This window comes from Gavia stellata, chromosome 9, assembly GCF_030936135.1.
Source record: "Gavia stellata isolate bGavSte3 chromosome 9, bGavSte3.hap2, whole genome shotgun sequence".
NCBI classification, from domain to species: Eukaryota; Metazoa; Chordata; class Aves; order Gaviiformes; family Gaviidae; genus Gavia; species Gavia stellata.
This window is the reverse complement of record NC_082602.1, coordinates 31,054,665-31,081,066: the sequence shown is the minus strand read 5'-3', so window position 1 is coordinate 31,081,066 and position 26,402 is coordinate 31,054,665. Positions and strand designations below refer to the sequence as shown.

General features: G+C 42.8%; 1 protein-coding gene across 8 annotated transcripts in view; it reads right to left on the bottom strand.

Annotated features, from left to right (window-relative positions):
* Positions 1-26,402, bottom strand: part of TCF7L2 (transcription factor 7 like 2) — a 179,288-nt gene that overhangs the window by 132,731 nt on the left and 20,155 nt on the right. The window lies entirely within an intron of this gene.

Genomic DNA, 26,402 nt, shown 5'->3' with positions numbered 1-26,402 from the left:
GGAAAAAAAAAGAGAGAAAAACATCAACACTGAATTGTGAAATGATAAGTGAGCTTGGATCAGGATTGCAGGGGAGCTCTAAATCTGCAAACCCCAGGTAATGCCACCAATTCCTAGACCAAGTCCTCCTTTCTTATAAAGGCAATTCAAACAACTACAGAAAATAAAAGAAAAAAAGAAAAAACCACCAAACCACAACAAAAAATAACCCTCCAGTCACATTTTCTAACACAAAAGGACCAGCCAGCCTCTCGGTAAAGCTTCTTCACAGCAAGGAATCCCTCAGCTCCCTTCCCAGCCCTCCTCTCCCCAGGCATTCGGAGCACAAGGCGAGCGGACCAGGCAGGGACACAGGAGGAGGTGGGAGGATCCTGGGCCACAGAAGATGGAGCCGATGGAGCAGTGTGAGAAGTCAAGTACTAGTTGCTACTTCACAGCACAAGAAGGATCCAAGATAAACAAGACCTAGATCTGGAACATGATCCTGCCCTGCGTCACAGCCCCACGATAATGCACCAGAAGTTAGGATTTCTTGGCGTCAACCACGCTATCAGCAATAAACAAGCTCGTTCTCTAGAGCTACAAGGGACGCAAAGTGGGGGGGGAGGCAGAATTACCTGTGTATCAGCCAAAAAACTATACAAAATGAATATGCAAAGAAGCAACTGCCAAAACTGGATGGGAAGAAAGAAAATGAGATACTAAAACAAATCTTACATGCCTCCTACCTGCAGAGATGCCGTTCAAGAATTTGGCATCTTGGCAGAATAGTTTCTCCTTGTGATAAATGGAGGGCAGCAATGGTAGCTTACAAAGAGACAGCCCCAAGATTCAAATTCTGCACCTAAATCTCCTTAATATCACCAAGAATTTCAAAGTCCTCTAAAAAATATTAAAAATAAGTAAATATATAACAATCTAGCTGGCTCTCCAAAATTCCTGAAGTCTGTTTGCTCTCTGCACTCCATGGCAATCAGAACAGCTACTCTCCCTCTCCATTAATACTCCATTTCAAGTTGTGGTTCTTACTACGTGCACTGCATTCACCATGCCAGAAAAATCACTTAGCTTGGAAAAAGCCAGAACAAGACTGTTGAAACTGGGAAGAAAAGGGAAGCAGGGACAATATTTTGCCAAAAAAGTAAAGATGACATTTGTGTTCAGACAGGAGCTAACATAGTGCCTACAGTCTCCAATCCACCCAAGCACGTGCTTAACTTTTAAGCCGAAGCAGCCCTGCGGGTTGCAGTGTATTTCAAGTCACACTGGTGCTCCAAGGCATGGCTAGATTAGTGCCTGAGCGGTGCTGGTCAAGTTGCTAGCATTTATTGACTGCACATATGGCAGGAAGAGCTTTAAAGCTGCACAGCAAGTGGCTTTCAAAACCATCAGACCTGCAAAGAGAAATCAATACGATTTGCTTCTAACTACCCAGTCTGCAAGTTGGGTTTTTATTCCTGACCCACCTTCTTCCTCCCCCATCCCGCCTGATCCAAGATGCCCCAGACGCTCGGGTATTGGCACCGAGGGAAAACCCAGGTCAGAGCAGAGGGATGTGATGGGAACCAGAGGAGAGCATCACGTACTGCTCACTCTAACATGCTGTAAAAAGTCACCTCCTGCAACACACAGAAATTCTCACAGAATTAAATCCCTTATAATCCCATTTAGCAGAAACAAGGTAGAGCAGTATGCTGGTGATTAAGACATTTTAGTCTTTAAGAAAGTACATTTTGTTTAAAAAAAACCAACAAAAAAACCCCAAAACCCATACCTGCTTCTCTTGAAAAGAACTTGAATTGAAGAAATTTTAAACCTGAGTCAAACTTCTCTGTGATGGCACTTTTTGTCTGCTGGGTTTTTTTAAGGAAGTTACAGAGAATAAATCCTTGAATATTTTCACTCTTCCTAAATGTGATTATTTTTATAGCGGCCCATATACATGCTACTCTAGTTCAAATGTACAAATAAATGTGCTGAGCTAATATTAAAACAACTGACTGCAGTTAAGACTTAGAAGTGTTTTCTACAAGAATATACAAACACAAGCAAAATAAAACGTACGCTGCTTCCCAAATTAAGAGCTGCTAATTATGTTTACAACTTCTTTCCCACGGGGAAATGCTATCTGTGGTCCAGCAGTCCACCCTCCCCTCTCCCCTGCAGCAAATGACCTACCAACTAAGTACCAGCTTTATGCTCAAGTTGGTCAACTGGGTTTTTGCTTAACCCACAGGCACTTTTCCTATTTCAAAGTTTCTATTAACTCCCTACTGATGTACTCTAAAAGAAGTTTTAAGGGCTTGGAAGCACATAAATAAAATAGACTTTGCTGGACCAGCACAGCCGAATGAAAGCCTTTCACCTGCAGTGGTGGTGATAAAAATTTTAGATGCAGCCGCACACATGGCCCCTGCATAGACTTACAATAGCTGCGATTTCCAGCCATTCAGCGATCTCCTGGCTACTGAGCTGGCTCCGTTACACCGAGACAAGCATCAGGACAGGACCTGGGGTTTGGGTTGGGTGTTTTGGGACTTGGTTTTCCTCTTTTTTTTTTTTTTTTTTGGCTGTAGCAAAGCCCTCTTTAGTTGCAAGGCTGAAAGAAGATGCTAGCCTGTACAGTGATGATAAGAAACCTGGAAGAGGAGAGAAGAGGGAGATGGCAGGGAAGAAAATGCGGCAGGAGGGAGTGTGACTTGATGCGAAACCCTGAAGCAGAAAAATAAAGGTTTGCTTCAAAGCTAATGCTGTGTACTAAACCTTCTGCCCCTGTTTGCTCTGTAAGGCGCACACCCGACTACAGACAGGCTGCGCCTGCAAGGTGGGAACTCTCCGAAGAGTAACCAGAGAGTTTGCTGCTTTGCTGACAAAGTTCAAGCCACTAAAAAAATGGATGAGTGCAAAACTGACCCATCCTCCATGGTGTCACATCAGCAAACCCAGTAAGAGTTGGTTATTTGTCCCTTTCTAGCACCCTACTACTAACTTTGCACAATAGAAGTTGATAAAAACAGATTCAACATACCTGTATTTTTTTTTTTCCTCTTTTAGTCCCAAAGTGTTTTCCACATCTAAATGAAATTCCCACTGTGAGGAAGTGTCTAACAGCAGATTCTGTTTAAAAACTTACTACAGAAGCTCAGGTCATGGCTCTCATGAAACATCCAGCAATTAACTCTTTCCATAAAGTTCATTTGGCAGAAGAACCATCAATCCTGCTTTCACCTAATACAGCTTTCTGCTTCAGCCCCCTGCATCAGATGTTAAGCTGAGAGCATTTTAGGTACTGTCTGCTCTACAGAGCCACGATAAATTAAGCAGTGCCCAGTTGCACGAATGAAATGAACACATGGATCCATTTAAAGTATACTGACGTTAATGTAAGGGAATCCTGCAGATAATCCCAAATTTTCTAATCCCTTACGCTTTCCACCCACGGGTTAAAATCCCCATGCCCGAGACCACTCGTTTAGCAGAGCATCCTCACTGCAGCCTCGCTGAGCCCTGCGCCATTGCTCTTCACTCAGCTGTAGGTCCCAGTGGGTAAACGTTGTTCTGTTCTTGATCAGTAATCCTAAACAAACCTGTACCTTGTTGGTACCGGACTGTTTTATTCCGCCTTTTCTCAGGCTCAGTCCTTTGTTGCATTTAAAGTAGTTTTCTTACCTTCCAGAGCCCCACGACGTCTGAACCTCCCTGGGCAAACACAAGCTCAGGTTCAGAAGCCCTGCAGTGGGTGAAACACTGGGCAATGCTCAGCATCATCATCACTACCGACAACAGTGTGAAACAGGGGCAGAAAGGCTGCCAAATGCATTGTGTATCTTCTTCATATAGGAATGTTTTCCCCCGCAAAAGAGATGTCGATATACCAAGAAACATATAGAGTTCATAAAGGGTAAAGGAAGGGATGCCGACCTCAAAAATCAAACAGATAATTCTCTGTATCCCTTATTACAGATGTGAGACCACTTCCACTTCAGTTCTGCTCAGGTGGCTTTTCTCATACATTTCACACACAAAAATCCCAGTGAAAGCAGGACTTATGAAGAGACAAGAAAAAACACACCATATCCTTGTCAGCTTAAGATCAACTTTGCTAACACTCACTAAATATTCTCGGCAAATCTGCCCCGTAGCCTCTCGTGAAGAGGCAAACCCTTCCCTGCCATTTCCCAGGCAGACATTCAGAGCCCCAGAGCAACACAGCACAGAACTTCTATTCCTGCTCCCCCATGATATACAGCAGGTCTTAATATACATGGCAGAAACACTGTTTGTTTGTTGTTACAACTTGTGTATATATTTACAGAGACAAACTAAACAACTTAAGACTATTATCAGGGGATAAATCAATTGGCAGCAAACACTTTGGAAAGCAATATAAGTTAGTTATTCTGGAGCAAAAAATTGAGAAAGAAAAAGGTTTCTTTGTGTTGTGACTCTGCCTCATCAGCTTTAAGCCATTTCCCCAAATCACATGGTTGCCCACAGCTGCTGTCAACCGGTTTCATTTCAGTTCTGGTTCGATTCTATGATTTTAATTCCTCCCTTCCAATAACGGTCAAAAAATTGCTGGCAGAAGCAATGCCAATGATAAAACCATCCCCCAAAAATCTAGCCTAATTTACTCCGATGACTGCATTTTGACAGGGATCTCACATTTATTTAACACCATTCAGGCAGACGGTGAATGCCATTTACAAATAGTGCTAATAGATGCAAATATACCTGGCCAGGAACCATCAGATACAGGCCATCCAGATGCAGATACAGCACATAAACATACAGGCAGCAAATATGCCAAAGCCATGTGTCTTGAAAACACTTTCCTTAGTGATCTGATGACTGTTACTGGCTCTCTGCAGCATCATAACTCTAGCCCCAAAGAAGTGAAGAGCAATCCTATAAGGACGTGACACCAAACCCAAGAAAGACCCATATTGCTGGTACCCAGGTTAAAGAAAAATATTTTGTTGGACCCTCACTCAGGGTAGTCAATATCAAATCTAATAAATGTATTTTAACTGGATCCAAGTCTCTCTCCTTCCCAGTGTGAAATCACAAGCATTTCAGTCAAAAAGGCTAACGATGTGATGACTAATGTAAAGAAAGTCCCTCTCACATGCTTGACTCTACCCCAGTATGTAGAAATCAAACCCACCAAATTTATCTAAATGTACAGCATGTGGGCTGCTCTGCTGAATTTGGCAAAGAAACAACTCAGTTGTCATCCCCACAATCAAACCTACCCAGCATGTGTGCACGGAGGGGTGAGAAGTGGGGTACCTGATAATCAACCTTGCGCTTGTGCACTTTGAGTTATTCACATGAAATGTGTGAGCAGATGGGATTTTGGAAATGCAGAGTATTTAACTGGTGAGCAAAAGCTTCCTCTTTGACCAAGGCATGGATTTAACTCAACTGTCAATGTCACCTGGGTTGCTGGAAGCTGGGAAAGTTTGAGTTCTTCGCCCAGCTGGGGAAAGCGGCCAGACCTGGCCAGGAAGATTAGCCAACCTGCCAAAGCCCTTCCTCCTCATCCTCTCAACATTTCCATACTCAAAAGACAGCTGTAGTAACTTTTCATTGCCAGCCCTCCTCTTAATGCTCATTTTTAATCTCATGATGAAAAGCCAGTCCTGGAAGACCTGGAAGATTTTTTAACTTTAAAAAAGCCTACGTAGTACTTAGATTTAATTTTTTAAAATATTTCTTCCTGCACAACCTCCTTCTCCAGTCATAATTTGATACTATCTTGCACCCATCCAGCAACTTGCCCTCCACAGCACTCTCTAAGCAAAGATCTATTTAAAGACCATTCCCATGAGGAAAGTGCACTCAGCACCATTTTGCTTATGGGCAGGACAGGGGAAAGAGTCTTTGAGCAATTTGCTCCAAAAATGAAAACGGGAAGTTTGTGGCAGAGCTGGAAATGGATCCCACATCACAGTCCTCTATCACGTGCATGACCCCACGCTGCCCCCAGCCTACCTCCTACAGTGGGGTGATGCTCTGCAGTGCTGCAGAGGCCAGCCCATCACCCCATGGGGCTTTAGGCAGGAGCAAGGGTCCCAACAGCGGGCAGATCTGGGCCCCCCCCAGGGCAGGCAGCACGCCAGCAGCAAGAGTGACACCCAGAAGCCACGGGATCAGTGATGACAAACAAGGGGGGTCTCAGCTCTACATCCTGCAGACGAGGCAGCACTGCAGCCTTCCTGGGCACAGCAGGCTGTCCCCACTCTAGTGTGACTTCCCCACTACGTGCTATTCTGGGATATTGTCCTGCTTCTGAGGCTGGGAGAAAATAGCCTTAAGTACAGCAGCCCCATTCAGCACCGCTTCCCCTCTCCTCCTCACTTGGGTCACGAACGTAACAGGTCAGGTCACACAAAATGCTAATATTAGCAGATAACAGGGCCATTTTTAAACTTCTAATTTAAACGAAATTTGCTAGGACAGGCAGGTCATTCACCCAAGTTATCCCATGGTTTACTCCTTTTTTTAGCTATTGAAGTGACCCACAGCAGTGTAGCCCCAGCATGAAGGCCAGCCAGCACAAAAAAGTGGGATGCTGGCATGGAGGAACAGGGAGCACGACACCTTTCATGCACCATCTCGCTCTCCATCCCAACCCACATCCTCTTCCCACCACGTAACTGCCCTTCCTCCCCAACGTTTTAGGGTGGAGAGTTGGCACCTTGGATAAAGCTGCTTTATGGGGGCACGAGGCAGCCGGGGGGGCCTTGCCGTGCCCAACAGCACCTGCAGTCTCCCAGGCACAAGTCCCCTGTACTCCGCATCATGGTACCTGGACCCCTGGGAATGGGGGGAGCCATGCTGGGGCAACAGGACCCTTATTCAGAGAGGGGGTCACTCTCCAAAAATATTCTTCTGGATAAATACTCCTGGATGACTGAGAAAACAAAATGGAAGAAGCCAACAGTCTGCTGAAGATATATTTGCCCGTACACTTTGATAATAATGGGCATAGGAAAAATGAAAGCAGACAAAAGTCCTAAGTCCACATTACCAGAGACTAGTTCATGGTGAAAGGACAGGCCTTTCTCCCACACAAGGCGTTCATTTTTCTGTGGGTTGCTTCATTCAACAGCAGCAAACGTAAGCTAGTCACAGCCCTCCCGCTCCTCTGTGCCACCCTACACTTGTAGCGACTTGGTGCTTTTTCAGGTCAACACAAAGAAGAGGGAATTAAACCCCTTACGCACAAGGCCAAGGCGTAAGCAAATGCTCCTAAGAAGCATTTCAGGGGAGAGAAATACAAACTTCTCTAATTTAGATCCCCTAAAATTAGGTGCGTGGGATTTCCTACACCCTGCCCCTTGGTTTTATTTTCAACTACAACTAAACTTCTCTAGAACAGCTCAAGGATGACATAGCTTTTTTTTTTTTTTAAAGTAAGATTAATCGTCTTCATTTAAAAATACTAACAGAGGTCACAGGGAGGAAAGAACCGAACTTGAATCAAGCACAGTCAGTTTTCCCTCTTCCAAGACTTCAGAGCAGTTATGAAAAATACACTTTAAATAAGAAACAGATTCATCGCTGGGAAGTTGAAGAAAAGGTGGACAGTGTGGGGAGTAGGTTATTTCAAACCTCCAGAGGAAACCCTCAGCAGAAAGCCAAGAGCCAAGAGCTGTGGCTTCACAGGAGTGGGTTTCTGGCTGAGCTGCGGTCCCCAGAGCCAACTCCCGGCAGTGCCAGGGACAGGGGCTGGGGGGGGACAGTGCGGCCACCACAGGCTACATCAGGGCCAAGACAGAGCAAGCCCCAGGTGTTTCGGCAGCCATCCCCCCGGAGATCCTGCCCCAGGGGTACAGGCACATAGGCTGGGGGGCAGCTGCAGCCACTGCTGTCCTCGATGGCAGAGCAGCAGAAAGAAGAGTCTCACCCTTTTTTTCTCCCTTCTCCTTAAGAGCTTGCTGCCTCACAAAGCCCTTAGTCACACTTCATTTTTCCAGTTCCTTTTGCACAAAACGCAGCATAATAACAAAATAAAACAGGGATACGGAGAACAATGAGTTCAACACATTAATGGACAGGCGTAGCCATCTTCAGCTTTTATAGCCATCAGCCCTGAAGAGCACTCCCTTCCCTGAAGCCTTTGAAATGAGCCTCAGCAGTCCTTGGACCTTGCAGGCAGCTACTGACAAACACGCACCTTCCTTTCTCAACTAAATCCCAAAGATTCGTCTTCTGGTTGTGCGCATGTCAATCTTATCATCGTTATTAAAGTTTTATTGGCACAACAATGCAAACGCTGAGCACAATGCATTAACCTTGTAAAAATAACTGAGAGAAGCCAGGTAATGGAAAGAGCAGGGGAAAGCTTTTTCATCTCCCTCTCCCTGAAGACGGAGAGGGGCGAAGCCCGCAGATCTCTCAACAGTGCTGAGTCATCACAAAAGGGATTTCCAGTCTCTCCCCCCACCCCTCAAAAACCACGCACAACTTCTTGAAGACACCTTGAAAGTACTCTCCTCCAACCCAACTCACCAACTGAAATTCCTTCCCCTAAAAGACAACACGATCCTGTTCTACTATAGCATATTCAAAAGGAGGAAGGAAAAAAAAAAAAATATTACAATGTCCAGGAAAGTAGAAAAGGTTACACTTAGCAGACAAGGACTCCTATTTTCACCATAGCAACAAGCCTATTTATAATATGGTCTACCTGCATCAAAGAGCAGCCACAAGAAGCTAAATGCAAGTCTAGTGGTACATTCAAGCACTAAGATGAAGAAGCAGCTCACATAAGCATGTCAACGAAACGCTTCCAATTACATTACATGCACAATTATTAGCATTTACTCTGAACCTCCTGTCTTGTGTTGTTTTTTTTTACCCAGGTAAGAGTAGCAGGGATGGGGGGTGGCATTACAAAAGGTCCAGGTGCAGGGGAGGATCAAAAGGAGGCAATCCCAGCGACTTGGCTTTTAAAAGGGGAGACTTCACTGAGAGGCGTTACAGGAGGAAGTTGCTAACTAGGATGGGAATAGGAAGTTACTCACTAACTGTTTGCTTTTAAATAGAGTGGAAAATATACATTGATAACAATTGTTGTAGTCCTCAATTTGCCAACAGAGAGTAGATACGATCTTCACACCTCAAATACCTGATAAACCTCCCCATATTTGAGAGAGAAAAATAACCAGCTACTGGAAATTATTATCAGACCAATAATCATATTCCCAAGAGTAACACTCGAGTGGGAGAACACACCTGCATCCATCTCCAGAAGGAGTACAAAATACCCCAAGGACAGCCATAACTCATAGAGGAGGACTCAGTCTGATCACTGCTCAATTCTATCATCTAATGATGCAAGTGGCATCCTGACTGATCTGTCTCTGTATGATGAACACTATTAAAAAAAAAAAATTACACTAAGCCACTCTAAGAATCCCATATTCAGTCTACAAAGGCCTGTCTGCTGCCGCTTCTTTTTAAGTTCCTACATGGAAGAGCAGCTGCCCGAAGAACGGCTGGCTTTTAGAAGAAGTGGAGGAAAGATCTTAAAAATACTCTTTATCTGCAAGAGGAGTGGCAGTGATTTCACTCGTTCAGGTAGGAGACTGAGAAGAATTGCTTGGTGGCTGGGAAGTGGACTAGAACAAAAAGACTCGAACAGCCAGATGGTACATAGGAGGAACTTAAGCCATTTATTTCTGGTAATTAAAATACATATGGAACCTTTTCTTAAGCAAGAACCTGAACAGGTCATAGCAGAGATTTGTCACATGGACCAGAAACAGGCAAGGCCATCTCAGATACTCTCATCACAAAAGTGCCCACCAAAACTGCCACTAGTAGCTCAACGTACTTGAAAGACCAACTTATAGCAGCTGAAAATACAGTCAACATATTTCTAACTCATAGTTACATGAAAAATAATGCAGATAAGAACAACATGAGGGAGCTGAATTTGCAAGTGTGTTCAGAAACCCACCAACTTAATAGGGAATTTGACCTTTTTTTTTTTTTTTTTAAAACCTGAAGCAGGGGAGAGGTAAAAATGAAGAAGAAATGGCCTACTCAATCACAAATAGAGTTCAAGATAATCCCTACTTGAAAGAGAATGCACCAAGTAGTAAACAAACACTTTACCATGCAAACCTCTCTCCTGCTGAAGACATATGCAAGACACCCATTCTATTTTGCAAAGTATTGCTTCATAACGTCTCACTTCCACTAGCCTCTCTCAAACTTCCATGGAAGTCAGTGGGAGGTACTGGGGGACTGGTGGCAAGAGCGAGTTGGTATGCTGTAATGGGGTTTCTCCACTGGTGAAGCACGTCTAATGCTGCACAACATCAGACTGCCCAACAGAGCCTCCCCTCCTTCCCAAAGGTCCAGTAAGCACCTAAACAGGATTCAGAGAGACCAAGCTACATGCCACTAAATGAACAACTTCACATTCAGTCCACACAATGAAAGAAACGCAGAACTGAGGTGAGCAAGCTCTGGCTGAAGCCGTGGTAGTGGGTTTTTTTCCTAATTTTTTATGCCATGCTCCTACCTTGACTGCATGTAGAAATGAGCACCTCAAAAATCAGTTCTGGGATTAAATCAAACTCATGCAAACTCTTGTGCAATTGCTAAAATCAGGCCATGTTTTCACGATGTTTATCACACGTCTGCAGTTCCAGATCATCCAGCATCTATCCAGTTAGGGTGTGGGCACTCAATTATGTTCTTGTCAAATTAACAAGAGACCATGGTATGGAGTTTATGTCAGTGGCAGGAGGCCAGCTGATACCTGATCTGGCATGAAGTCTGCCGGTACGCTTAGGCTCCGAAAGATTTTAAAAAACAGAAACTGGTCGAGAGGTTTTATACTAGTTCAATACTTTGCTTCCTGAGGCTGCAGCAACCTGGGTCCCTGAAATCTGATTAGCTAGTCTATCGAGCCAGAAACTCTGTTTAGCATTAGCTATACTGTCATTTCCAGCTCTACACAACAATATAGACCACTGATTTAAGAAAGTGTACAGAGAGTTGCACTCAGTTGAATATGCTGATTTCTAAATCGCGCCCTTATGTAAACACAAGCTAAGTGGTGTCTAGAGCACGTTTGAATGCTGTTGTTCCTATTGTACAGATGGGGAAACTGAGACAAACAGCAATTAAAGGAGATGCCTGAGGTCATGTCTTAGGTCTAGCAATCAGCAGAGGAATCTGGATTCCCAACTCCTACTTGTATTTTTTAACCACTAAACCACGATCCTTCCCAGTTCAAGGAAAGTTTCAAGTTCAAGGATTCACAAAAAAAACCATGAGCAGACTTGGTTAGACATATATGCAGTCTGCAACCATTCTCAAAACACAAGTAACCTTCTAAAAAAATCTCATTGTACTTAAAAAAAAAAATCACTGCAATATAGTCTTAGCTGCAGCCTGAATATTTTTCCACCAGAGAAGCAAAGTAAATACAACAACAGTGACACCTAAGTACACAGGGCGATTATAGCTTTACTTTCAAAAGAGCTTTGATTGATCTTTTTTGATAGACCTGAAATAAATTAAACTAGATTGACTCACTTGAGAATGGACTGTAATCCTTTAGTCAGATCCCGGAGAACTCAAACCAAACCAGCTGTTAATTTAGGCTTTATAAGATAAAGCATGAGAAATCCAACCTGATGTACCCCAGAGCAACGGCTTACATCATCTCTGCAAGCAATCAACTCGCTGCTTCTTTTAGGAACTAATCAGTGCTCTCTACCATGTGGGTGCCAAACTTGTTTTCCGCCCCTCCAGCAGACTCTGCAGCCAAAGTAAGAGGGAGAAAGAAAGAGCAAGGGACAAGAGGGTGTAATTTAAAAGATTCAGCTGTTGACTTCATGAAACACATTGCACAGGCTGTCCCGACATTGAGAGAGGAAAAAAACCCCACACGAACCCACTTACAATAACCATTTCAATTCAAACAAATGCTGGATCTTCAGTTGGGAATAAACTGCTCAAATCAACATTCACAACTTCGAAGGGGAGGAAGAGGGGAGGGAAGAGGAGCACCCACCCATCTGAGGAACCAGATATGGACAGACCAGGAGCGGGTCAGTTATAGCCTTACATGAAACAACAAAGTAGGCAAAATAAAAGGTGGGGGTTTTCCGCTCTCCCAATCCAATAATAAAAATAGGCCCGTCAATTAGGTCTGTACCATCACTGTTCTGATAGGATTCTTGTTTGGGGGTTTTTACTTTGTTGGGTTTTAAGATTTTCAGATTTATCTCATCCTCATATCTGAGATTTAGTCTGCAAAAAATGTTGCTTCCTGAAACACTCCGTTTGCTGAACCTCAGGGGATCACACTGGAAATCCAATTCAAGGAATTGTGGTACTTTCAAACTGGTTTTGTCTACCAGGGAAAAGACAGAAATGAGGTTTCTCAGGTGAAGTCAACAGAAACTGATCCTTACAATAACATCAATATAATATATTTGTATGTGTTATAAAAAGGGACAGGAAACAGGCAGGAACACTGTTCTGAAATCATTCACAGAAGGAACCTAACACAATTCAAAAAGAAAAAAAAAAACCAGCTTAAGAAAAGATATGACTTCTACTCATAAATCCTATCTGAAGGGAAAACATGGAGGCAACTCTTAGATGAAGTTTGAATTACACCAGACACTCACTAAACCCTTGGCAACAACACCTCCAACAAGGAGACTTACTCCCACAAGCTGATGGGGTGGCCTAGCCAGATACAATGCAATCTGTGTTAAACACCTGAAAGCTTTTCTCCCGAAGAAAGCCACAGCTCTGCAGAAGATGAAGCTGAGGATTACTCCAGGTGCCCACGGTGGCATTTGCAGCCCCTGTGTCAAGAGGACTACTCCTGAGGCAGCTTTGTAGAGCGTTGGGAGGGGAGGAAAGGAGAGGAAAGAAAAAGGAAAAGCATTGCAAGTATCATGGGGCTTGAGCAAATCAGAACAACTAAAATACTAGCCTGGGAGAAAACACCCAATCAACTGGTAGTTCCAGTAAGCTTTGTTTTACTCCAGTTGAATTAAATTCTTTTTAGTGGACTCCAAGCTGGAGTTAATTGATTAAGATGATAGTTAACTCTTCCAATTACAGGAAGGGGACATGGCAGGGTCTTCTTAAGAGCTGTAATGCTGTTTTATATTCCTGTTCCTCGAGGTAACAATGCTGCACAGAAGCATCAAGCTGACGCTACCTATTATCAAATACAACACCTGGATACATTTTTCTTGGTTGACAATATAACTGAATACAGCAAAATACCTTTCTAGTGCCTACTGACCAGCCCCAGCAGCCCTGCTCAGCGTAGATAAGAAACCAAGTCACAACACAGGTCTGGTCAGCAGTGCTCCACCAAGGAAAGCATGGGCAAGAGAGAAGACTCTAAATGCCTTAAGATACTTTTGGAAACCACCCAGGAATAACAGAGGTGGCCTCAGATGCAAGCTTACACTATGCAGTTTTATCCAGGAAAACAAGTAGATACAAGTAAACAGTATTGCCTCACACATGTCCCAGAGGCGCTGCATACTTCAAACATGCAAGTATTCAGTCATCTTCTCAGCACTAACAGACTCCAGCTGTGTGGTGGCTTCAGGCCTTCCCAGCCCCCTGCCCTGTCCCTTACCAGCTGAAGAAAGCAACACTACCAGAGAAGGCATGGGCACACACCATTTGGCCATCAAGGAGGTGGTCCCACCTTTGACAACCATAAATCTCTACTGATCAATGGAAGAGACGTAAATGGAGAGCCCATATTCAGCTCATTGTCTTTAACATCTAGGTCTGTCCACATCAGCTCCTTTCAAGAATTAAATCAACTCAACCTCTTTATGTCTCACTTTCCTCACCTGTAAAATACAACCAGCACCACCTCAGGCTGTCCTCTCGGGGAAGTCGGCAAGCTCCTGGGACTTCAACCAGATAAACATGGGAAGATGCCTGGCTCTCTCCGTGCCACCTTTTACCCACTCAGTTTTTCTTAGTTTAATCAAGCTCCAAGTATTATCAAGCTCCAACAGTTAATTTTAAAATCTTAGCTCAATTTTACATATATTAAACAGCCAGCAAACGTGAAGTATGAAGGGGGGAAGGAGAAGGATGGTTGAGGCAGACACAATACATAACTTGGCTCCATTCGCTGTTTTGTGTAACTTCCTGCATAACTGAAGTAAGATCCAGCAAACACTGAAAGGGAAAATAATAAATAACCAGTAGAGTAGGGAAAAGAGACATGTCTCCACATACCTCCTTCTCTATTATTTTTTTCTTCATCTAGCCACAAACTATCCCCTCTGACCATCTCTGACATGGACATGCATCTACCACAGAGTGAAAGGAACAGCTTGCAATACAGCTGCAGGACTACACAGTGTCTCCTCTCCGCACCCATTCACAGCCTGTGGAAGAACATCTAACAAAGGCCAAACCTTGGGACAGGTTCATAAAGCCCAAATCGTGGGACAGGTTCATAAAGCCCAAATCGTGGGACAGGTTCATAAAATCGTTCACCCTTGAGCTAAACAGGATCAACTTCTATCTTCAATTAGGAAGGGCACACCTCTCTCTAGTTCCACCCCAGAATTAGCCTGAACGTTTTTGATTCAAGACTTACTTTCTTGAGATTTTGGGGCTCACAGAAAAAAAAAGTTCAATTCACTATCTCCTTAGGGGGTGAAGGCACATCCACACAGAGGTATTTTACATTATTTCTAGGGAATCTGACCTCCTATCCAGAGACATGTATTCTAAGTAGGACCTTGCTTACTGCTCAGGGAAGCAATTTAAAAGAAATAAAGAAAAAAGAAGGAAAAAAAAAAAAAGGAGGTTTTTCCTCCAAACCCAGAGCAACAAAAATTTAAGGAATTACTTCATAAAATATTATTCGGTTTTGGTTTAATTAACCTAAGTAACAAGACTGCTACTGTTGCCTTCGTAGGAACCACATTTGTTCACAAAGTGAGAGTTTGGAGGCAGGGTTTAAGTCTGCAATCCGGAGTGGCTGACAGCATTATATTAGAGTTACAGATCACAAAATCATAATGAATCCTTCACACAGTACCATCCAGCATTTGAGACATCACTGCATTATACAGATTGGCACAGGCAGTTCGTTGTGCAAGACAGGTTGCAAAAAAGTTTGATGCAAACTTTATACCCTTTTATTTGTCTAAGAGCAGCGCCCAAAGGCACCACCAGAGAACAGAGTCCTTTTGTGCTAGGTACTGTACAAACAAGAGAGTGAGAAGACTGACCCTGCCCAAAAACCAGATGGGAGTGAAAAAGGGAGGCACCGAAAAGGGAAACTGTTTAGATGAGAGACCTGTGAAATGCAACATAGATGCAAAGCAGAAGTGTTGCCTCTCTGAGCGGGTAACAAACCGAGAACTATGCAACACAGAAAACCAGTTTCCTGGATCTCCTCCCCAAAGACTGATCCAGGCCCCAGTTAAAACAAGTGTCCCTGAGGAAGCATCCCAGGAACTTCCTACAGCGTAACTGAGTACTTCCACACACCAAACCTCCAGCCTTCCCAAGCCTGGTGACTATGAAATAACAAGAGAAACAAACCAACTGACTTTGTGCTGCTGGAAAGTTGGGTCCCTCCCGTGGGCAGGGGAATTAAAGTCCTGTTTCTAGTACTGGAGGATAAAGCATCAGGTTTCAGAAATCATGGCTCTTTTAGCTATGGGAAGAACTGCCAGCAGCTGCGACATAAAAATTGCTCATCTCGGGCTTGTGGTCAGAGTTAACATTTGGGGGTACTTGCACAGACAAACAGATAAGGAGGGAACGTTTCCCTGGCAGATTCATTAATCTGTAAATGCTGGCTGAAGACACTGAGCTGTTTGGAGCGGTGGAGTCACAGGGGGACGGATTAGCAGGAGAAGTGTAGATGAGGTGGCCATGGGTGAATAATGCTAATTAAATATATTCTGCAATTTATAAAATGGGTTTGTATATATAAAGCTATATTTCTCACTACTAACCACAAAAAATCAAGTAAAATCACCTTCTACAGCACACGGGGCGTTACACACTTATTAATTGGAACAAACCATCAGAAGGTGTTTACTGTGCCCATAAACCGTACCCCCACTCTCGTGAAAGTGATGCTACGTCACCGACAGACTATGGTCCTGATGCCCACAGAGCATGGCGAGCTGTAAAATGAAAATAAAATCTTCAAGCAGGAAAGAATTCCTTGCAAACAAGACAAACAGGCATGCAGCAAAATTATATGAAACTGGCAACAAATTTCTTCTTGCTGCCCCCAATTCTGTGCCTATCAATAAGGTGAATCCTTCTGTTGCTCATTTTCTGTGTCATCTTTTATTTTTCAACCCCAGGGAGATAAACTATGTCACAATATAGCCTCCACCACCCCAGCCCATGGGCCCCAACTATACATAGGCCACCTTGATCATTCCAGCATGTTTTCAAGAAATCCCATGTCCAAAAGGATCATCTGTGCTTTGCTGGACGTAATTCAGTTGTGTACTAGATAAAGTCTCCTCTACTTTTCAGGAAGATATCAAGCAGAAGACAAAGCCTTCTAAAAGGTGTTTATGGTTACACCACAGCTTAACTAGAAAGCATTATTAATTCTTTATTAAACATCACCAATAATGAATTGATAGCTTTAGTTCTCATTACAATAATAGTGTCAAGAGTCTGATGAAATTAGAGAGATGTACAGTGAAACACTGTCCTTCAAAAGGGTATGAGGGGGTAGAGGGAAGTAGTGAATGAACCAAGTATGTTAGATCTGGCTTCTGCTTTCTTTTGGATGCAAAAAATCTTTCATCACTACTGACTTTCCCAAGGTTATTGACAGGAGGAAACAGAATTGCCATTTCTCAATTTTATCATATGGCTGACAGTATTTGATGTTTCTTAAACAGTACAAGATCTCGGGAGCACGATGCTAGGAAAAAAACATAAGCTTTCACCTTCAAGAAGATATTTCCACTACCCTCAAACACATGAAATCACAAGAGTTTTCATGCTTGGTAAATTTAAAAAGCACCAATTCTTCACTTTCCAAACCTTCATTCATCAACCTTCAGCTGGGAAATTCAAGGCTCAGGATTATTTTTGTTTTTCTTCAGTATGTATTTTGCATAGGCAGTACGAAGCAAAAGCATTACTGAAAGTAACATTCAAAGACTCTCTTGTATTAAAGGTTAAATAATTTCTTTAATTCCTTTAATGAAATTCTTTAAAAATCATAATTATGTCCTGATTCAGTAAGATATTAGCCATATACAGAATTCTGAGAGAAAGAGCTCTTTCACCAATTTCAGACTCCGAGAGTTTTAAAGTCAGACATGTCCTTAAGTAGCTTTTGTGAAAGGGAGATGTTCAGTCACCATCCAGTTCATGTCATGGTCAAGGGGAGGTATTTTACCTCACAGAAATTCTCAGGCATTTTTTTCTGCTTATCTAGCTTAAAGATCTAGCTAGCAATGGGACTATGGGACTTGCAAACAGCAAAATTAAGAACCCTAGAAGCTAGGCTGAACGTTGCTGATAAAAACCACAAAACCAAGAACTCAATTGCAAAGTAGGCTAAAGAGCACAAACTCAGAGATAAAAAGCCACTCTCGCTGTAAATAACAATGATAAAAGAACCACCAAAGCAGAAATCAAAACCCTACATACTTTGCATGTGGTTTTTGACAGCAAACCAATTCATTTGGTTCCCCTCAAGTCGCACACCAATGCAACCAATATTTTGCATACTGATTGGAAAAAAAAAAACACCACATAATGCCGCCTCCAATCACTCTGTCTAACTGCAGGCTAGCATACAAAAAAGTCAGTCAATACAGAACATTTGTAAATACTTCAAACATGATATTTGCAGAAAGTTGCCTTATAATATTCATGCTATCTAGCTTGAACTTTCCCCAAAAAATGAAGCATGTTTCCAACAAGCCTACCCCAGCAGTACTGCCCACCCTGTATGCTTAGAACGTGTTTTTCTTTTACACTTTAAAACACTCTATTTATCAGAAAAGTCAGAAGATGGGAAAATACTAAATATGAGCAGCAAACGAAAGTTAATACTGTTGTTAGAACTATTTGCTATTCTGTTCCCTGGCACGTTGTGATGTTAGGGTGGTTTTTTTCTTTTGCATTTCTGTTTGTTTCTTGTTAGGTAAAAAACCCAACAAATAATCATAGCATCACACATTTCCAGATAGACTTTGAAGTTCACACATTGAGGTAAAATTCACAGCCCTGTTGCTGGGATTTGGTTACAGGCAGCTCTATAAAAGCTGAATTGCTAGGGTAATAATAGTTCATCACCTTTAAAAATAAAAATATTATATTGTTACAAAAATGGGAGTTTAATGTCTAAAAATTACAATAGGTTGGCCAACACAGCAAGATCTGCAGTCTGCTCCGAAACAGCTCTTAGAAATGGTAGAATCTGTTTAAACCCCAAGACCAATCTCAAGGACAAGTATTTTGTGTGAGCACAGTCTCTTCAGGATTGTAAGTGCAGTAAGTAGAGTCTTTGGCGGTGTGTATGGCCCAAGTCTTACATATTCATTTTCTTGTAATTTTTGGTTGGACCATAGGGCACTGCAGCAGGAATAAACTATGGTAGCGCAGGGGGGGAAAAAAAATAAAAAATCATTCTTTAGTAAAACTGCATATTAAAAACTCAAAATATCCATTAGGCTATAGCCCTACTGACTTGGAGTAGGATTCTCCATGAGATTGCTAGAATCAATACAATTTTTGCTCAAACTTTATGAGGAAAGAAAAAAAAAATAATAAAATGTGCATGTGGTCAGGGAGAAACAAAGCCTGAAATGTGTCATGCAATCTGGCTTCTCATGGCTACCCCATTCCAAACGCTTCTGAGAACATGAAACCACAATGCCATAATGAAAATTCTTTCATATACATAATTATTGAATACAATCAGCATCTGGTAGGAGAGAAAAGAAAGAGAAGTCCAAATACACAGCTCCCATCCTGACAAACCGTCAGCTGGCATAATCAATCTGCAGCTTATATTTTTACATATGATTTTGTTAGGAAGTCAAAAGGAAAAAAAGACCTTCAGGGGAAGTGAGTATTTTTAAAGAAAAATAAAAAATACAGTTCTTTCATTTAATCCAGTCCTTTCTTTATCCCCACTCCTCCAAAGTCCTTCCCACCTCAAGACAGCACATTTTCCAAAATATGGAGAATATGACCTCTGCCTCAGGCTAAGTATTAAGCAAGCAGTGTTACTCCTACTTCATAGATGGGCAAACTGAGGCAGAGACAACCAGCCTAAAGGACAAACAGGATTGTCTGTATTATTCAGGAGCCATCTCAGCCCTTTGGGTTCAACAACTTCGGCATCCTTCCTCCAGTTTTAAACAGCACGATGTCCAAGATCCTTATCAGCTGAATGATGTTTCTTAAGGGACAGCCCACAGGATATGTATTACATCCCTGTAATACACACATTCAATATGATCTATAGTCTCCAAATTAAAAGTCAATCCTATGTCAGCACCTAGGATCCAGCAGACAGTCGCCTCATTCTACAAACAGTGACCTTTTAATTAAGCATAAACCCAACCTTCCTCCCTGTGCAATGCGCACACGTCTCAAGACACCAAAAGGCCCTCGATTCCTATTTTTTGCACTTTTAAGTTTTAAAAACAAACAAAAAAAAGAATAAAAACAATTTTATAATTAAAGTATTAAGCAATTCTAAAGCATAGCAGCTGGCGGGCCAGTTTTGCAGACTTAAAAAAAATGACTCACAAGGGGGAAAAAAGAAACGACACACACACACACACAGAGACACAGACTGGCTTACTGGGCAATCCAGACACATTCTCAAAGGCAGACATTGTGGGAGATGAAGTTACTAGGCAGGAAAAACAGTTGCTAAGTCTGAATATTTGGTTATTCTCAGAGCAGGGATTAGAAGAGGAAGTGTTGACAATGTAAGAGTAGCTACCATGAAGTCCCCAGAGCTTTAGTTGTCCCTGCTGATCCCGCAGCGAGGGGAGGGGTGAGTGACGGGGCTCGCCCACAGTTGACAGTGCCAGAAACGAGCTCGTGTGACACTTACGGCGTGTTATATACATTGTCAATTTAATACAGATTCTTACGGCGTGTTATACATTGTCATTTTAATACAGATTCTTCCAGGCTCTCCACAAGGACCTACCTACGCACAGACCCTCTTAAGTAATACTGCTATACCTCGATGTCACAGCTCATAGTGCGTTATACGGCTCCTTTTACCATTACCACATAGCTACATCCAAAAAAAGGAATAAAACACCTTTTTGCCAGCACCACCATGTCCTCATGATGCGATGGACACATGCATTAGACCTTAGGTCTTTAAACAACTTGGAGCTAGACCTCTTTGATCCCCTTAAAGCAAGCCTTTCTCAACTTGTTCTTACTGAGGCTAAATGGACTTTCAGGACAAGACAGGAACAAGGCCTACCTGCCTTCCCAAAAAGGCTGATGGATCTCCCTTCATTATGATGAAGTGCTATTCATTCAGAGTCCCAAATACAGAAAAAAATTGTTTGAAAAGGTTTTTAATAGCTTAAATTTAACAGATACCAAAATGAAATCACGCCTTCCAAAATTAATATGCTTTTGAAGTATAGATGACTGAAAATGAAGACCACCACTTGAAATAAAGTCCTAGGGAATCACTTTTGTTATTGCGGAGAGCTTTCGGGTGTACCAGAAATGAGGAATTACTAGAAGATTTCCTAAACTCTACACATCAGCAGCTGGTTATTTCAATCCAGCTTTAGCAGCCTCTACAAATATCACAAAATGGCTATCTGACCTCAAAAGCCAAAGTTACTTGCAACAGCAATGTTATTTGCTACCAGGAGTTGCAAGAGTAGAGCAGAGCGCTGTGATGATGAGAGGGAAGCAAGTGGATACACAGCGAGGCATGCAGAGGCAAAGACGGATGCAAATAAGAATGCTGCCTCTTTATTCACTACTTTAAGTTTTGTGGAAAGGGCCTTAAATGAGTAACACAAGATTTTTTTTTTTTTTTTTTGTCTAAAATGAGACAGAACATATGCATGCGGGTTAGCTTTGCTGGAACCCACTGAAGACCACAAACAACAGAGTCAAGTATATTCATTGTTCAACCCCTCTGTCTTGCCAAAGCAATTCCTTCGTGAGATTGTTCACTTGTATCTTCCTCGGCATTTGACAACTGCCTAGCGCACACATTTTAGGTATTAAACCAGTAAATAAGCAGTGACAGCTTCTTAGGCCATTATTGTACAACATCCGCATCCTCTGGAATACGTCAATCAATCTGCCTGCACAATGCAGCGCTTAATTTTCTTTTAAAGTACGGAAAGCCGTAGCTGGAAAACCTCTGAATAAGCACACATTAAATACATCCCACAAAACAATCACAGCATTAAGAACAACCGCGAGGAAGTGATCAATCCCTACCCTTTGTTCACGAAAAAATAATAATAAAAAAGAAAAAAAAATCTTGCCCCCTCCCTTGCGTTTTGACAAATCTTCTAAAAACCAAGAAGTTGGGAAAAAAAGAAATCAAAATCCCACACGCTTTCTGTGTAGAAAAAAACAACAACAAAATGCTGCTTTCAATTTATATATATTTCCTTCTCAATTGGAAAGATCAATAGTTTTAAGAAAAATACTACACCTTCTTTCTGCTCCATATGTTTCTCTTATTGGTTCATTTACACTGGGCTGTTCTCGTATGAGCAGTTAGTACATCTTTTTGTCATTTTAGCTTTCCCCAGCCATTAGCGCTAACTGCTGAGACGGTGCAGCTCTCCTCTGCCATCCTGCCTGAGCACTGCATCTCTTTCCCCGGCCCTTCTCCCTTTGACTAATGTTCACCAACACTCATACATCATTCCCAAATTGGTCCAAATGAATTAAACACAGCTCTGCTTAACATTACGAGATTTAAATGGATTTTCTCTCTACAGGTCTGCCCCATAATTGGGTTTATCCATCTTGTTGAAGTACAGTTTACACTTGCTAACATCACGCCAATTCAAGCTACATTTTCTGCTCCAGTGGCAGGAGCGAAGCAGATTTGTCATCGGATCATAACAGGTAATTCAAACAACAATTAGTTTGATGACGGCCCGTATGTCAATGTCTGGTCCCAGTCAGCACTGCTCGCACCCGCTGCACCCTGTACGCTAAGATGAATTGTGCTCGCGATTCTTCACTTTCAAACGACAAATACTTACCGGAAAAAAAGCTGGAACTCGATTGACACAAAACCATTGCATTGCCCGGCGAGCGCCCTGGGAGGAGAAGCCTGGGGCAGAGCCGGATGGTGGAAGCTCCTCTGCCCTCCAGCTACACCGCGGCTAATGACAAACTGCTGAAGGACCGGGGCTTGCCCAAGACATCAGCAGCACTTTGGGAACACCTTTCACATGCACACACAAGCCTACCGATTCCCAAATTCAAAACGCAGCAGCCTGCGAGTCAGGTGCAAGCTATCCTGGCTTTGCAACTGTGCAAACTCAAGCAGAGAGGCAAGTCCAAGATTTTCTGGACGGATGCTGAAACAGGACTATTTTTTCTGATGCGTGCCACATCCACAAACCCATCAGCATTTGCAGAGGCCATTACAAAAAGCTGAATGCCACTGAAGATGAAGCCCTGAGCATCTCAACTTGGGCAGCCAGCACTAGAAAGCTTCAGCTTCAGATTTAGATATATTAGGAGAGATAGGGAAAAACACCCACGAGTCCCAATTTTTAGTGAAATGCTTCAGCTACTAGCTCACATAATAATGTTCAAAATATTTGCAGGCAAAGTCATGCATTCTGGGTTCAAAAATATCATGCATTTCTTGGAAAGCTGATTTTGCCAATTAGACAAGACATAATTTGTCTCTCCGAATCTGTTCAAGAAAGCTTGTTTCAAATTAAAAGAAACATTCTTTTCTTAGGGCCAAGTAAATCTAATCCCACATTCATGTTTTTCAAGTCCCTTCACAAGCATGAGGTTATCTGGGACAAGGCATTGATAATTTCAAACAGCCATATACATCAGTATCTATACTATTAACTATGAATGTGATCAATCCCTTGCCTAGTTTTCCTCTTATTTGTTCTGTTCTAGAGGAAGAGAAAAATCACTTTCTAACAGATTTTCCACAAAATCATTTTGTCTTGAATTAGATACTAACACGCAATACTAGTTGCTGTACATCATTTAACTGAAAAATCCAGCTAGCTGGCTGAAAATGTAGGAAGTCTTTTCATAATTAGAAAAATATCTCCACCGAAAGAAACCAACATTTAGATAGAAGCCTTGGTTTAAAAATTAAAACTTACTTAATGAGCAACAAAGATATCAGTGACTAAAGATTTTCAAAGCCAATACCAGAACGCCATAAAAACCTCTTTAACCTAAACATTGTAAAAGAAGATGATTAAGTTCAGATCAAAAAGTAGTTAAAGCAATGGTATAAAAAATATTCTCCTTCTAGAGGTGGCAAGGGGAAATTCTGCACAGATAAAAAGCAGAGGCACTAAAACCTTACTGGAACCTGGAAAACATCATTCTGTTTCTCTACACTAAAATTTAAATCAGATACAAATCAATGCCCTGAAAAAAAATATGGTATTCTGTATGCTGTCTCTGGTTCACATTTTCTCTCCTAATACCTTCACTGCCTTTTGTGTGCCCCCCAAAAAAATTGCAAGTACTTCTTTCATTTTCCCTTTTTTTTTTTATTTATTCTTATGCATGGCGTCCATATGGAGACAAATCAGACTCATCACAGCCTGATGCTCAGCTGAAGTCAATCATGAGAGGGCTACTGGGGTTTTTTTGTTGGGGTTTTTATTGAAACAGAATTACGACAGCTCACACAATCTTTGGACAACATACATTTAGCAATTCTACATTTGTTTTTTCATCATACTGGTGTTTCAGTATAATTCTGAACACTGGGAAGAGCTCCAAGTGTCTTGGGTCACTTCTGAAAGTACAGTTGGCATCAGTCCCACAGGTCATTCCCTTGGAGGGCTTCCCAACATCTCAGGAGCACCCAATCAAAAACTCCAAAACCACTCAAAGACATCAATTCCCACACAAGCCCATCATCCGGTGATTTGTGCCTGTCAAGCTATGAAGAAAAAAAAACACCATGTCCCAAACACTCAGCAGATTAACGGGTAGAAAGAGAACATAGCGTCTCCACCGCACTCCCAGCGCTTGACCCGGCAGGCTGGGCAGGGAAGAGGTGGCAGCAGACAAGGCTGTGGCAAGAATCAGGACCCAATTTTGCAACCGTTACTCCTGTCCCACTGAAGGCTGTGGGTATGGGGTAATGTCTCCAGGCCAGACCCTTATCACCCTTATCTACAACAAGGCAACGAAGCTACTTGTATCCTTGTGCAAACCAGCCACCCCTTTGCATGGCAGGGGGTGGGGGGGCGCGATCTTAACAGCGTGTTTATTTTTGTCAAGCTGGCATGGGAACAAGGCACAGGTTTGCATGGGAGAGAAGGGCAGGGGTCACAGCAGAAAAAAAAGTAATAATGACTTCTGGGTTTGGGCATCGCCTGGCACCCCAGAGCTGGCAGATTCCAACTCTTCCAGCCCGTCACTCACAGCCAGGAAATACCCTCTCTCTCAGTCATCACTCAGAATAATAAATATTTATTTATAAATTGCATGCAGCCTGTTCCCCTAGCATTGGGCTGAGCAGAGTAGAAGTAAGAGAAATGCAACCCCCTAATTGTCAGAATAGCTCCAAATCAAAGGGGACCACAAGTCCCACACAGGCAAGCTCAAATAGTACCAGGAAGCATCACCAGCATCCAAGAGATTATGAAGACAACTGGAAAGTTTCTCAATACTTTAAATACATTCTCTCTTCCAAAACAGGGAGACCTTTCCCTGGTCATAATCCCTCAGAAGAGGAGACTTCCTACTCTATCACCAAGCAGGCTCAGCTCCAGCCATGGAGCACAGGTGTCAGGTTGATGTCCTGGCATAAAAGGAGATGGGCGCTGATGGTGCCTTGGATGCAGTGCTGGGTTCAGCACAGCCAAAAGTCTATGCAGTGAGCAGGAACTGAGCGGAGCACCTAATAAATTTTTTCTTTTCTTTAATTTAATAAGTCTCAGCTATCACTAGCAGCCAGCGCAAAGCCTCAAAGCCAAGCAGAATAATACATCCTCAGGCTTTTGTATCCTAGCTTGTCCTGACGGCTTCCGTTGCAAATCAGTTGTCGTGACTAGAGACTGGACTTGAGAAGCTGATTAAACAAAGCTTGCCCTGCTCCTGTCTGATGCAGCGCTCCCTCGTCCAGCTCCTCATTAACGGGCCTCACGGATATCCACTGTGACTGCTAACTCCACTGGCTGTTGAAGGGCATGCACCACACTGGCAAGAGGCCGGATCTGAAAAAAAATCCAGCTTTTCCGAGCAGTCAGAGCCCTGTCCCAGAGCTGCACGGATCGCTGTGCTGGAACCACTCTCCCATGGCGGGCAAGCTCAGACAGCCAGCGATGGGAGCACAGCTGAGGTCAGGCTGCTTGGAAAAGAGCAGAGGGCACTGGACCAGCCCAAGAGCCATCACGGCTTTGAGGTTTTGCCGGCACAGCCATCCCCTGGCAGAGTCCCCAACAAACCAGCCTTCCAGCACAGAGGGACTCAATTCGGAGACATGGAGAGCATCCGTATCCCCGTGCAAAGCGCCTTGGCCAAGAGCCGACGGAACAGGCACAGCGGTCAAAGTAGGTCCTGCTTTCAGAGGAAAGCAGAACACCAGAGACAAAGGCTGGTATACAGTGGCTCTCTTTAAAAGAATAATAAAAAAAAAAAATCCATATGAAAACTCCCATTGGCTTCATCAAGGCCAGGATGTGACCCAAGCTTGTGGAGCCGCCCGGAGGGAAGGCAATTAGTCTCACTCAAGGGATGCCAAAAGTTTAGCAGAGCATCCATAATCACCCTGAAATGTTCTCTACTAGCAAAGCATAATGGGTTTATCATTTATTTCTCAATTAAGTGGTGCTTAAGTTGACCAGGGAGTGGATTCCTATTGTACATTGATTAGCCAATAAAAATACATTAAAAAGCAAGTCGGACTACAGACAAGGAACGTCATCCCTCTCCCTCTGCCGAGCGAGGTGTCCTCTTGGACAGGCTGCCGTACCTTCTCTCCACCTCTCCTAGCAGTTCAGCTCTTGTGCAAAGCACTTTTACACAATGAATGAATTCCTAAGGCTACTTGTAAAATTACTAGGCACAGCCTTGTTAAACATTCATTTGGATTTCAGACAATACATTAAAAATCACAAAGCAAGTCAGCACCAAGTGCTATGCTACCATCAAAGCTAAATAAACAGAAT